Below are 15100 nucleotides of genomic sequence, written 5' to 3' on the forward strand. Positions count from 1 at the left end.
ATAATACAAGCCAAGAAATTTAGGGATCGAAAAAAGAATCAAAAAATTCACACTGTAATATATTAAATAAATTTTTACAATATGTAAGATATAGTGCTAGAGTAAGAAAGTAAGACTGACAGAAATAAATCATGAGCTCAAAAAGAGACTCTAGTGTACATAAGTATTTTTTACAGGTGAGATTTCAAATTAAAAAGCAAAGTATGAATTTAATAATTGTCTTGTTACAATCAGAGAATACCTGGAAAAAACAAATTCTATTCCAGTCAAAATGACCGCAAGAAAAATTACAGAAAGTGATGTAAATATTAGAAAGTACTAATAAGAGCAAATACAACTCTTTGCTCATATCAATTCAGCTTCTCCTCACTGTAACAAGTACCATTATCATCTCCATCTTAGAGATTAAAAAAACCTACAGAAGAAATTTATACCATTATAAGAAAGCATTTCTAAGAATAAAACCCAAAAAGAAGACATTTACTATCTTAAGATTATTTTGGGCCACAACAATAATGAACCTACTGAACAAAATGAAAGGCAAGAAATGACAAGAAAAAGCTCTGTGATACATGTTGATGAAGACAAGGGGTTAATGTTCATAATATACATTGAGCTGTCACAAAGCAACTAGAAGCTCCCCCACTTAAATGTTTGCAAAGGACAAAAGGGATCATTCACTTTTTAAAAGTCATATGGCTAATGAGTGAAAAATGCTCAAAACCTCACTGGTCATCAAGTGCAAACTAAAATAATGAAAATCATTTTGCTCGTCATATTGGCAAATATGTTTAAAAGATATTATAGCTAGTGTCCATCTTTGAGACAACAAACTGTGAGCGATCTTTTGGAGGATGACATGTCAATGGATATGTAAACTCTGAAAAACGTGTGTGCACACAGGCTGAACTCCACTTTTAGGAATCGTTACATTTAGAAAAAATCAGTTCAAAAAGATGTACTCATCAGAACATTTACACAGCACTGTTTACAATGGTGGGAAGAAAAGCTGAAGTGAAATCATATCCAGCGATAGAGAATTGGTTACATAATTTATTCTACATCTTTTCATTCCCCACAGGAGAAGGAATTTCTAGATTCACTTGAAAGGATCCTGTGATGTATGAAGTTGTCATATCCAAGGAGTAAATTTCCAGAAACCTTAGCTAAAGGAATACTCATACAAGATCACAGGAATGTTTGTACAAGAAGGATGCCAGTCAAACACCCTTTCTGACAGTGGAAAATGGAGAAAACTTAAGTGTTCACCATCAAGACAATGATGCGGTAAATCACGGCGAGCTGTGGGCACTAAAGTAGCGGCGTTTCGGCGTGGTCCAAGGCCTTGTCCACAGTACTCTCCCACGAAAGGTGTCGTTACACAAGAGACCAAACCTGCACATCAGGAGACCCCTTTACTCTATCTGAAAGGACCGGGTGAGTCTGGAGGGGGAGGACGTCTATGATATATACGTTAGTGAATAAACCGAGCTGCAGAAAACATATAGTATGGCCTTATTTTTCAATAAAGCATATATACACACACATATACATAGATTTCTCATATACGTGTATGTATGTGTGTATATATATATATGACAAAGGCATAAAGGTCATGAAATATATACTCCACATTGTCAGCAGCTTTTACTCTCAGGAAAAAAGGGGAAGGGAAGTAGGGGACTTTAGGTACCACCACAGTTCTCTTTTCAGAATTTCAAGTAAGTATACTTGGAATTTAAAAGTTTACTTAAGTACAAAGTAAAATGGACGATGCCTCCACAAAACAGATTGCTATACTGGTAATTAAAAATCATGTCAGGGGAGAGAGAATATTGTAGAAAAATGTGTAATAAGCCGAATGGAAAATGGAGGTCTCCACACAGTAAACATGCACACAGTGCTCGCTGGTTTTTATGACAGAGCTGATACACATTGATGAAAAGAACAGAAAATAGATGTTAAAGTGTTAATTATTATCTCTGAGTACTGGGACCAGGATAGACCCTTTTGACTCTTTTTTCAGACTTTCATATTAAATACACATTATTTTTCATCTGAAAAATGCATTTTTAGATGTCTAGTACCACACATTGAAAAAAATACATGAGTAGTTACAGAAACAAATAACTAGGAGACACCGCAGCACCGTCACACAGTGTAGAAAGGGCGATCCTGAATAACACCACGCAGTTACATAAGGACCCACAAAGTGAGAGCACCCGCTGTAACAGGCCGCGGCTCCCTTCTATTTGTCAGTTGTGTCTTCAGGGCTGAGGCATTTCTGAGCACGGCCAGTGTCAGTGCTGGTGTCTGGATGGATGCCACTGGAGGTGAGGGCACCTGCAAACCGAGAGGAAGAACAGAAATAATCCTCTGCTTTTTCTGTCTTGTTTCTTTGTTACTTTTAAAGAGAGGCGTAAATAAGATTAAACTGAATCTTCCTTACTGAAATTTCAGTAATGAAGCCATTTTTAAAGTGTTCACAACTTATATTCTGCCTATAACTGTCTTTTCAAAAAAGCCTCATATTTATTAAATGTTAATTAACTCAGTTAATTAACTACCTGTTGAAACCTTTTAAAAAACATGAAATGCACTACGTGAAAGCACCACACCTGCAGTGACTAGCTCAGCTGTCTTTACGGCAGTGCAGTCAGCCCCCACCATCCCGAGACCCTGAGCTCCTTATGCTGGGAAGAGAGCACGCTGCTTCCTCAGATGGAGAGAAACGGTAAAAGCATTTTCTGAAATCCACAGCACTGACAAAACATAACTGACAAATCCCAGGCTCCTTTGAGGCTGTCATTTTCCGTTTCTGGCCAACACCCGTCAATGAGCAGAACCACCCCATTCCCGAGTCATGGGACTCACGTGGGCAGCAGTTTTGGAGAAATTTCCAGTTATAGAATGTTAACCAACTATACATAAAACTCTGAAAAAGAAAAGATGCAATACTCAGATTTTGGAAGACACTCAAAATATTCTCCTAAGTCTTAGTAGTTGGAAAGGCTGGGCTTCTCCTAAGCCACTTATTTATTTCACAGCCAGTGAGCATCTCCCACAAACCCTGCTTCCCTGTGTGTGCTGGGAGCCTCAGGCACATTGATGCTGTCTATCGTATAAGTCACAAGGCAGAGGCGTGTGTCTCACGCCTGCAACTCTCACACAGGCTCAACTCCGAGCCTCAATTTGTGAACTTGGCCCCATTTTCTCACCTGTTTATTTGGTATCTGTTCTTCTGTAAGCTGCCTGAAGTGCTTCTTGGAACAAGTTAGAAGAATGAGTGGGTAGAGAAATGGACAGATGGACAGGTGAGAGATGGGCAGACAAACAGGGAGACTCCAAGAGAAGGGGAGCAAACAAAATTTCCTATGCAAAACCCTCTTCTAGTCAAGGAAGAAAACCATCACGAAGAAGTGTGAAGAGGCAGGTGGCTTAGGACTGTTTCCTGGATTCCATCAAAAGTCACACCACGTGATGAGAGGGTAGAAGTATAAATAATAAAAGACAAAAAGCATGCATGTTTGAAAAATATATCTACATTATGTACTTTCTAAAGAATAGATTTATATCAGCAAGGCTCAATAACACAATCTTTGGGTATTTACAGAAGTGAGAATCCCATCTCCAATCCGCAAGACATCCCTTCGGAGCACTGAGAGTCTACACGGTGCGATCATAAAGCCGTAACCGCAAAAGCTGTGCTATCCTGCACTTACGAGGAACGAGCAGCTGTGCTCGGCCTGCCCACGCGCATCATTTACAACCCACAGCACCTCTACGGGGGAGGGATGACTAGCGAGCCCTGTCTCTGCAGGACAGAAAAAAAGTCCGGGAGAGGCTAAGCTGACCTACAAGTTCTCCATCTCACAGAACTTGTCACTCCAGAGCAGGACTCGAACTCGGCCCACGTTTGTAACCACAGTACTACCGTACTTCATGTGCTTTTTGTGTGTATAATGCATTTGTTTCTGGCATGAAAGTGTATTTAATAAATGATCGGTTGTCTTGTATATTTCATTAGCTCACAATCTTTATATTTTTGAATTGTACTCTTCCCCTGGAGAAATGAACGGAAAGAGCAGTGGTCAGAATGAGGTGGGGCTCCATTCTTTATCTGTTACCTCATCTCATCCAAGTCCCCAAGCAGGGAGAAGGAGCAAATGTTCTCTTCATCTTTTCAAGAGAGGGCTCCAGTGATGGTGAATTACTCAACTCCAAAACTAAGTCTGGGGGAAGGGCACATGCAGCAACGAGAGCAGTATCACCAGTAGGAAGGCGAAAAGAGCTCAGGGGATGGCTCAATGGGTCAGCCTGATTTAATTCAATTGATAATTCAATAACACACTCTAAAAATACTAGCATGCAATGGATTTGCTCTTTCTTGACATCTAGCAAGTTTCCACAGCCGACATGTAACATTATCATGAACTAGTGAAAGGAAGAGTCCATAGACAAGGAAAATCAATGCCACAGGCAGGCTGAAACCCAGGCTGGAGGAAAGGAAGAGAAAGGGCATATTTAAGAAGAGGGGAAAGTCTGGGAAAAAGACATCATCACAAGGACTCTCAAGCATCATCCAGCAATCATATAATCATTCTTTCAAGAGAGAGTTACTTAGGTCCTATTTTGTGCGAGATTTTACAAAGGGCAAAGAGAGACCACAGCGTCCATGGTGGCAGCAAGTTGCGGGGCTATAATACAATTCTAATCCTGGTACCTTGCACACTTGTCCTCAGTATAAAGGCAAAAATTAAAGTAAAATAATACTATGTAAACCATACACATTGCTGAAATAAATTAAAGAAGACCTAAATACCTGGAAAGACAAACCACGCAAATTACTGGATCAGATGACAATATTCTTGGGATGGCAGTGCTCCCCAGAGTGAAGCACATATACAACGTGGTCTCGATCACAATCCCAGCGGGCTCCTCTGCAATAACTGACTGACTAGCTTCTGCTACAATTCATATGGGAATTCGAGGGTCTCAGTAACCAAAACTTACTTGAAAGAGTAGAACAAAGTGAGAGGACTTGTAATTCTCAATTTCAAACATTACAACTGTATCTACAAGTGAGATTAGAGGCCATTTTTAAGTTATTATTGTGTTTATCCTTATTTTCTAAATTCTGTACAACGAATATACCTGTTAGAATAAGAAAAATAAAAAGTAAGGTATCTTTTAAAACATGCACACCGATTCATTCATTGGGAAAAATTAATTTAACTATAAAGAGGTAAACAAATATCTAGTGTAAAAGGACTACTTAAAAACAAGTGTGCATTTACAATTTTCATAAATTGAAAACTGAAAAGCACAAACACATCAAGTTTCTAGGGAGACTGGTGAAACATATTAATAATTATTTTCAAAAATTCTAATTGCACAATGAAAACACAAGAAAGGGAAAATCGTGATTGACAGGCAACTGCGAACACGTGGAGAGCAAAGGCCTTGAAATCACTGTTCCTTTAACTCTGCTACTAGCTCAATAGGAGAGGAAATTCCTCACTGAGGGGACAGTGGAATCCCATGCATAAGATAGGATACACAGTACAAACTGCAGTAGTATCGGGAGTGAATATGTTAGAAGAATTCTGAAGTTACAACATGGCTGAAAAACTATAAAAACACTGACAGACAGATTAAAACACACAGTCATACATATTATATAGAAACATGAACTCTGCTCCCATGTTGCATAGAAATACAAACATATTTGTTCATTTATGGGCACTGATTACTTTATCCCAGGTAGAATATTTCAACTAAAACAAATAATCAATATTACACACCTATTGTCAAATGTACTTGATAAGTTACTCTGCTATGTAACCATGTGTCTAAGATAGATCTAAAATTAGTGAAAAAGAGCTTTGTATGGTTTCTTGAATTCTTCTCAAAATTCCAAGCTTAATTTTAAAATAGATCTGAGCAGTATTTCTATATTATCTTTTCCCTTGTGAAATGAACAACACAGTCTGTTGTCAAAATTCTGTCCTTACAATGATTCACGAGCACCGTATCCTCACAAAACTGCTGGACAGCAAGTCACTATCCAGACACTGTGACCAAATAAATGAAACACAAGGAAGACAGTGACCCTATACTGGAAGGCTTATAGTCTGTGTCAACACTGGGGTTTTTACTTGATTGGTTTGATTGGGTAGCAAAATAAAATCAATCAAGTACTTTCTTTGAGCATTCTATAAGTCATGACTGTTTTTAGTGTCATTAGCAGGAAAGACTTAAGCATGACTTGGTTAGGTCAACTAGTAACAATCATCACTGGAGAGTGAGTAATAAAGAAGTTAACTGATAGCAATGCTTCTGCCTACATGAGACCTAAAATAAATCTACACTGATATCCGAAAGGAAAATAAGGAGATGAGGTCCCCAATGAGAAAACCAACTAACAAGAAATCAAAAAATGAAAGTCATTTTCATTAACGATTCCAGGCAGTAGTGGAGCATGGTGGTGAAGATCACAAATGCTGGGGACAAACATGAGGGTCTGAAATCCCACAGCACTAGGTAGATGTGACACTGATATTTCAGTGAAATTTTCTGCATCTCAGTCTCCTATCCATAGACTGGGGACAACAACTGCACCCATCTCCTATAACGGTCCTAAGAATTAAGTTATTTTATATATAAAAGCTTAAATAAAATACCTCAGAGTTTAAATAATACCCCAAAAGCACAAGAAACAAAGAAAACAGAGACAAATTGCAGTTCATCAAAATTTAAAACTTTGCTTCAAAGGGCACCATCCAGAAAGTGAAACAACAACACAGAGGAGAAAATTTTTTCAAATCACTTATCTGGTAAGGAATTTGTATCTCAAAATGAAGAAAAAAAAATAACCTACAAGTCAACAATAAAAAGGCAACTCAATTAAAAGGTTAATAAAGTATCTGAAAAGGTATTTTTCAAGGAAAATATACAAATGTCCATAAAGCACAATATACTGATGTTCAATAGCATTAGCTGTAAGGGAAATCAAGTCAAAACCACTAGGAGAAACCGCTTCACACTCACTACAATAGGGTATAATAAAAAAAAAAGGGTAACAAGCACTAAAGAGGACACAGAGGAAGCGGAGCACGCAGCCCTTGCTGGTGAGGATGTAACACAGCGTGGCCACTTTGGAAAACAGCCTGGCAGGGCCTCAGAGAGTTGAACATTTCGTTTCTGACTTACCCAGCAATTCTGCTCTCTGGGCATACACGTAAGAGAACGGAAAACAAATATCCACATAAATAATACCACATGAGTGTTCACGGCGACATTACTCATCACAGCCAAAAACAGAAACAACCCAAATGCGTATCAGCTGATGAATGGGTAAACAGTGGGGCCCAGCCATAGAGTGGAATGTTATTCAGCAATAGCATAGCACAGAATAGTGACTAAGGCCACAACATGAGCAAACATTGAAAACGTTACTCAGTGTGAAAGAAGTCAGTCACAATAGACGTTTCCACTTATATGAAGTGGCTCGATTTACATGAAATGTCCAGCACAGGCAAATCCACAGAGAGAAAATTGGCTCCTTGGGGCTGGGGGAGGATGGGGAAGATGAGAATGTCTGTTTATGCGTACGGGGCTTCCTGTTGGGGGGATGAAAATATTCTAAGATTGAATGGGATGCACAATTCTGGGCATAGAGTAAAAACCGCTGTACATTTTAATGGGTGAATATTATTAAAACTCTTAAGAACAAAAGGACCTTGGGCCAGTATCTTCCATAGTAAATGCAAATTGCTAACTTTTATTAGAGGAAAAAGAAACTGCTCTCAGCATGAAAGCAGGAGATCAGCAAATGTGAGTTAACCGAAATTGGACAAGAGCATTTCACTTGAAACAGTTGCTGAGTGTACACGAAATATTCAGAAATAGGAAAATCACCTTGACATCACGAGGAAGCATTCTGTTTCAAATACAGATCAAGGATTCGGCAAGCCCAGCTGCCAGAAATGACCAGAGAAGAAACCTGGTTTATAAAACTAGCACCAGAGACAACAAGGAATGGTGATGAGGAAAGCAGGCGGCGAATATCTGGAACAGTTCGCTACAAATAATTTCTCCATCAAAAATTGAAAAATAAAATGAAAGTGATGAAATGATCTGTTGACCGCTCGAGAATGGGCTTCCTTCGGTGCTGGACTGTTCTTTAACCCCGATTGAGAGACTCAGGAGAATCAGCATGGCTCCTGGGGGTCCCCAAAGGACTGCCCACCAGCACGCTGACCACCATCACATCTGCCAGGTTTGAATTGCAGAGAAGAGACCAAGTTCTGAAAGGCACAGGAAATATTGACAAGGGAAGAAAACGCTGAGGTCAGTCCTGGGACAGAGGCCCTCTGAGCAGAGGCCCGAAGGCTGCAGGTGAAGTGCAGTAGACCTGGGGCAGGAAGGGATCACGGGGGAGCATATCTCAATTCTCTTCTGTCTCTGCCTCCGGTAGGAGAGATAAAGCCTGCATCCTTCTCACCTGGAACTGTGGGTTCTGGCTGGCAGAAGTCTTACTGACACGGAATGATTATTCAAGACTCTGTGGAAAAAGTCAAGAAATCGAGAGGGAGTAGGGAGCCATCTCCATGAGCCTCTCAAATGCTCCCATATTTATAGGGTATAATCAAAGGAAAACTTTGTTAACAGTTGTGAGATAGTAAGGAGGAAATTCGGGAAAGACAGGATGAGGCAGAGGTTGTAGAATACACAATGAGTACAAAGGATTAGTGTATCTTTAGGGAAGTCATGGGGTGAGGGGAACAAGATACATTTTTAGATATGTTCATTAAAAAGCAGACCACCAGACCAGCCGGGTCCTTGTTTTGGGGATAATACACTATCTAACAACACACAAGCCCAGCGTTTATAGCTGAGGGTCTCGGTCCTTGCTTTACAACCAGCAGAGTGCTATCTAAAACCTCAACTACACAAGCAAAGCATTGTCTCTGCTTTTTAAGGCAAGGAGTCTGGAGTGAGGATGCACAGGAACTTGCTTATAAAGCAGTATCAAAGCATATTTTTTCTTCTTAAAATTCAGAGGCGACTGGGGTGTGTTACAATTTGTTAACCCAATCATCTGCTTCCACATGGAACCATTATGGAGGACACCCTAGGATGAAAATCCTGGATGTGGGTCTTTTCCTGCCATCTTCAGCCACTCTAACAGGGTCTAGGCACATCCGTGAATAACGATCCTACAGTACCACTCACTCTCTTAACTCCTGGTGATTGAAACTTAATTTTAGCTCTACACAACTTAACGTAGAAAAGTTTCAGCAATAAAAGATATAATATTCCATTTATATCTCATCATATTACTGATTTTCTGATTGCTCTAAGCTGCTTCTACTTGGTAAAGCACCTCATTCTGAAGCTGAATTCAGTAATTTCCATTGTGTATTTCTAGCCAGTTTGGGCTCGCTAAATTCTTTTGGTCAATTATCGATACACTTAATTGATTTCTTTGTTTATCAATTTCAGCCAGGAGGAGAGGGAGTGTCACTCTTTTCCTCAGCCCACCCTCAACTCTTTTCCCATCAACTCAGGCCTCCTGAAAACAAAACAAAGTATTTGTTTCCCTTCTACTCTTTCCACAAACCCAAGAGGAAACATCAGCCTGGAGAAAGAATTCAACACAAATATTAAAACAAAAATCTATAAACCTGAAACAATACCATCTCCGAATCATGATACACAATGACATGAGAGTAAGTGTGTCAGGCACAAAGCATGCGGGAGCCTGACTACCTGATTTCTATTCTTCAAAGGAAGGAAGGTTTTCGTATTTTTTATTATCATTCTTGGTCATTGTTTCTGATTATGCCAAAAAATAATTTATGAAATAATTATGCACTGCAATAACTGATTTTTATTGTATCAATTTTAGAAGGCATTCAGAGGGGATAGGAAAACCCACCTCTGTAAAATATGCAAAATTTCTTCCCCTGTTAAGAACACGTATACAAAATGCAACAGAGAATTCAAATTCTTGTGGAGAGGAGCAAAAGCCACAGAATCAAATCAAAGTCATTACAATGAGTCAATTTAAAATTCACTGGACAAACATGCTCAATGCATACAAATAATTTTAAAGGCACACTGCAAACCATTCACTTAATGATCTGCAGGCTAGAGGAAGAATTTCACTCTTTAACAGACAACAGAAATCAATAGGGTGCCCCACCAAACAAGGAGCAATGAACAATCAGGTTTTTAACAGTTCTGATAAATCAGCATGTTCTAAAGATCAAAATCCAGAAATTTTAAACATTCATTCAAACCACAATGAAAAAAGCACTTAAAGAAAAAAAGAAAAGAAAGTAAGCACATAGATCATTTCAACAGAACAATGGGAATTTCTTGTACCGCTGGAAGAAAGAACAGGCTATAGCCTTTTACTTGAAAAGAGACTACTTTTAAAAATAACTGCTAAAACACATTTCATCATTCATGTTGCCTTAAAAAATCTGAGGTACTTGTATCTGATCAGAAAAGCAATTCTGAGTAATAGTATGTTACAATTCAGTGCCAGTTTGCTTTAGAAGAAAAGAGAAAAGTTACTGTTTCTAATTCTGCACAAAGTTTAAAGAACCTCCCTGCCTCTATCTCCTCCCATTTCCTAAGCTCATGCTCCCTAACCCTTCTGAAACAAGTATGAGAAAGTCTTATTCCCAATATGCCAAATGACAACTGAATATCAGTTTATTAGTGTAAATATATGCCAACACCTTGAAATGGAGGAGAAAGGTATCAGAAGTCTATATGGAATTTCTTTCTACCTTCCTGAAATCACACACACCAACGTTCACACAGACACAGACACAGACACAGACACATACCCCCTGGATTACTGGGCACTTCACAAGCTTAGTACTTACAAATTGTAGAAGGTAACTTTGTAGTTACTTTAAAATACAAAACTGTCAGCTTTTGAAAGCCTTCATCATCTGCTAAACCATCCAAATATCAAAGAGACCCAATTAGCCTTCGCTGTAGAATGTAATTTCCCTTGATGGCAAAACAGACTCTAAGAAGTACTGGATCAAAGATTCGTGTTTATCACTACCTATGATCGTTTTTAAGCACATTAACAGATTCAGAAATGTATGTCTCAAAAACATTTATTCCTATTGAAATAGTATACGTGTTCAATTGTCTATACAGTGACTAGGTCCCATGATGGTGTTTAAGAGCTATTTTGTGTATAGCAATATTTACTTTCAAGTGCAGAAAAGGAGGGTGTGTATTACTCAGTTGTAGAGCACCTGCTTAGCATGCACAATGTCCTGGCTTCAGTCCCCAGTACCTCCAAAAAAAATAAATAAAAATAAGTGCATATTTAAAAATAAGAATAAAGTTATAAAAAATGCAGACTAAAAACCACTGCAATCTAGGTGCTACAATTATACTAAAAAAACAAGTGTTTCTATCAAATATTAACTATATGCCAATCACAGAGACAACCACAAGTCACACATGAAGCATCACGTGTGATTCTCAGCAACCCTACTAAGTAGACACGGATGAGAAACCCGGCTCTGCGGATGAGGAGACGGAGCTCGGAGGAGCCGGGGACGCTGACCGTCCTGCTCCCCGTGACACCGTGTCAGCCCAGGGCAAGCGCTGACAGAGCTGCACTGAGGGGACACCCAGCTGCATGGAACCTTGGGGCACTGGGGAGTCCCAGAAAACACTAAAAACTTTTCAGTGAAAAACCAGCTAAAATATATTACACTGTGCCGCATCCTTTAAACAGGGAAAGTGACTGAGACCTTTTTGATGCCTCCGTGTCCTTTCTGCCATTATCAGTTACTTGCCCTCACAGTGTGACCAGTGATGATCTGGACCCCATATGAAGTGCACTCAGATGGAAGAGCTTTTAAAGCTGTTTTATGAAGTTTGTAAGACTGTCTATGACTCACAAAGGCGGTCATCCATCACTTCTCACCGGTGTGGACGTACCACCTGAAAGCACTCCTTTCTGCTTTTTAAAATCCCTTCATCTACTCCAGACTTTTCAACAGCAAAGAAGTAGCTCAACCACAGACAGTGGACAGCTTTTCACCAAATGGACTCGAACAGCCCATCTGACTACCTGGAAGCCCTTGTCTTCTATTAAACCCACTTCCAGGTACTTCATCATTTTCTGATTGGTGGACTCGGCCTCTGACTGGCCTACTCAGAGAGCTCCCAACCTCACATCCAGGGGTGGGAGAGGACCATGCTGTTGGGGAAAATCAGTGAGGAAGCTGGACATCCTCCAGCCACGTCTACATGGGTAGAAGTGCCTCAACGTGCTCAGAAATTATACCGTCATCATCCCTGGGCTCCCATGGACTGGTTTCACATTAACCAAACTCATGAGACACTGATGCAAGAAAACCAGAAACTTAACTTTTTAATGTAACAGAAGATGTGAATCTATGAACCAGACTGAAATATCAGAGTTCAACCATGAGTACATTTTCTCCTCCACGGCCCAATCACGGGCAGGCAGTCACATGGCAAGCATGGACAGAAACGGAGCAGGAAGGGTTTCTAGATTAATTCAATGGAGTATATTTCTAATATACGAACAGATCTACTGCCCAGAAGTCAATTAACGCCAATCACGGTGCACTCTCCGTGGACAGTGGCCAAGACATGACTATGAGCTCCTGTGTAACACTCCTTTCCCTGTCCTTTCTAGGCTAACTGATGCACAGAGGTACAAAGATTCAGGGATGCCGATAATGCTAAACACCCAAAGCCCATCTCTGGGAACCTCAAAACCAGACAGCCAGGGTTTAAATACCAGCTCTGCCAATTACTAGTTCTGTGATTTTGCCAACTTAATTACCCTCTGTGTGCCTCAATTTCCACACTGTAAAACTGGGATAACAATCAAACCTTCCTTACTCGCTTGTTGAGAAGATTGAAGGATTCATTTCTGTAAAACTCTCAGAAAAGAATGTAGCACATTTTGGGTGTTCAACAAATGTCAACTTAATATCAAATTGTTTTACAAGTCTCCCCTCTAATCATCTTATGTGTTTCCTGGCTAGCCTAAGTCCCAAATAAAATCCTTATTTCTCCTTTTATACACTCTTGGGGAGCACCCTTATGTTCCATCCAACCACCTGTTTAAACTGAGGGAGTAGATGTCTCCTAACCACTCCTCTGGGCCATGGAGAGTGCTTCTCCATTCACACCCCTGGCCTCTGGCCCACAGCTAGCACTCATTACACTAACAGAGTGAGGTGTGAGTCCGGGGAGACAAGCAGGGCATGTGAAACCCTTCCTTTCACTCCAGTGTTGGTCACCATTGGGAAGCACGCGGGATGCTCAGCTCCATGGCAGGAAAGCCCTGTGCATGAAAGGGCAGGTCTTCTCAAGGGAAGGCTCGCTGTGGCCCAGAGCTACATGGGACAGGGTGATTCTGTATTTCTGGGACACAGTATCATGACACGCATTTTCGCACAGCCTTGAAGTTCATGGAGAACGTGGCTTCATCAGTAAAAAAGAAGACATTTATCGCCTGTATACTCTTTTGTGTCATCTCTCAGTCGGCTGCTGGAGACAACATGTGTATAAGTATTGGATCTCCTTAAACCCCAAAATATATGAAGTAACAAATAATTCTGTCGCTTAACGTTGGTTTAGGGCGACTGTGTAACAGTTCTGACTCTGCTGATGCTAAATTATGGGTATAGGAACTATGGAACCTCCTCAAATATCTTTCATCATAAAACCATCTCTTCTTATTTTCCTGTTTCTTAGTAATTGCCAAAGACTCTCAAATGATGGCTTCACACAAAACAGCAGCTGAAGTTTAAGAGCCCTCTTGACATACACACTGTGGTAAACACTGCACATAATTTCTAATTCTCACAATTCTACAAATCAGATACGAATGTCCCTATCTCACAGACGAGGGAAAAACTCAAAACGAACTGACTCAGGCTCAAGTGGCTCAGTGGCAGCGCGTGCAGGCAAACCATATCAAAAACTACACCCCTTCGTATATGTACCAAATCTCCTACCACCAATTAACACACAGCGGCGGGGTCAAAACTCAGGGAACTCAATACACTTTTCACCTTTAAGGTCCTCCAGATGCCGCTTCTAGCTGTTTTATAAAATCCCGGCTCACTGGTTTCTAATACTAGAAGAAAAGCCCGATTTTGCTATTGTTTGCACAGCAAGTCTGAAATGTTCACAGTGAGATGACAGAATAAATCTAAGATATAAGCAGAATAACTTTTCCAGTTAGACAGACATAATGGACATTGGGCTATTCTGAAGCATTAAGTAAAGTAATCAAAATAAAATAACGTTGTTTAAGCCTTCTTTTACAAACAGGAAAGTTAAGACTGTAAGAAGGTGCAACAGTGCCACCTATGGCTAAAATGACCTTCCAGGTTACCGGGAAAGATGCAACACAAAAATTGCCTGTAGGATCAGTAACGAGAATCAGATAAATAAAACTTATGTAGCACATGCTGCACTTTGATTCGGGGGAAAGGAGGGATATTCAGTATTTAATCTGATATTGCTAATACTCCTGAATATAAACAGAAGACATAGGCTCATGGAAACTCATCTTAGAAGAGGAAAGAATCCAGTTCAGCCACTTCATTTTACAGGAGGGGAAACTGAGACATGGGATCTGTCCTCCTGGCAATCAGCAGCAAAGCTCTCCTATGCCTCATGTCTTGCACTGTAGCAAAAACCAACAGATCTGTATTAGGCCTATATTCATAAAATTCACGTTTGTATTTTTCCAACAGTAGGTTATCTAAGTATCTTGCAAAATACTAAAAGAGCCAGGATATCATACAATTTTGTTGCCATACAAAAACATTTATTTACATAATAAAACAGCATGAGCTTTATTCTCTCTATTAAAAAAGTGACATGTCAAATCAATATTTTGATATTTTAAACCTGTTAAGAATGTAGAAAAAAATCAAAATTTTCTTTAATCACAAAATAGAGGAGCTTATTCCCTGAAAATGATCAATATGGATTTTACTATACTTAACGGATCTGGTCAGAATCCCACGAATTTAAATGTCTGAGTGGATGGTTACAC

The 15100-nt window shown here is 39.8% G+C and overlaps 1 long non-coding RNA gene across 2 annotated transcripts in view; it reads right to left on the minus strand.

Annotated features, from left to right (window-relative positions):
* The window catches only part of LOC140699633 (uncharacterized), a 48888-nt gene that overhangs the window by 21744 nt on the left and 12044 nt on the right, over positions 1-15100 (minus strand). Inside the window, exons 1-2 of one of the 2 annotated variants that reach the window (XR_012077872.1) lie at positions 2875-3081; positions 2119-2343 (exon numbers count right to left, since the gene is read on the minus strand). This is a non-coding gene — a long non-coding RNA (uncharacterized lncRNA). Of the gene's footprint in view, positions 1-2118; positions 2344-2874; positions 3082-15100 lie in introns of those variants that run through there. The other variant, XR_012077873.1, reaches the window with a different exon arrangement.

Source organism: Vicugna pacos, chromosome 11 (assembly GCF_048564905.1).
Source record: "Vicugna pacos chromosome 11, VicPac4, whole genome shotgun sequence".
In the NCBI taxonomy this organism is placed as follows: domain Eukaryota; kingdom Metazoa; phylum Chordata; class Mammalia; order Artiodactyla; family Camelidae; genus Vicugna; species Vicugna pacos.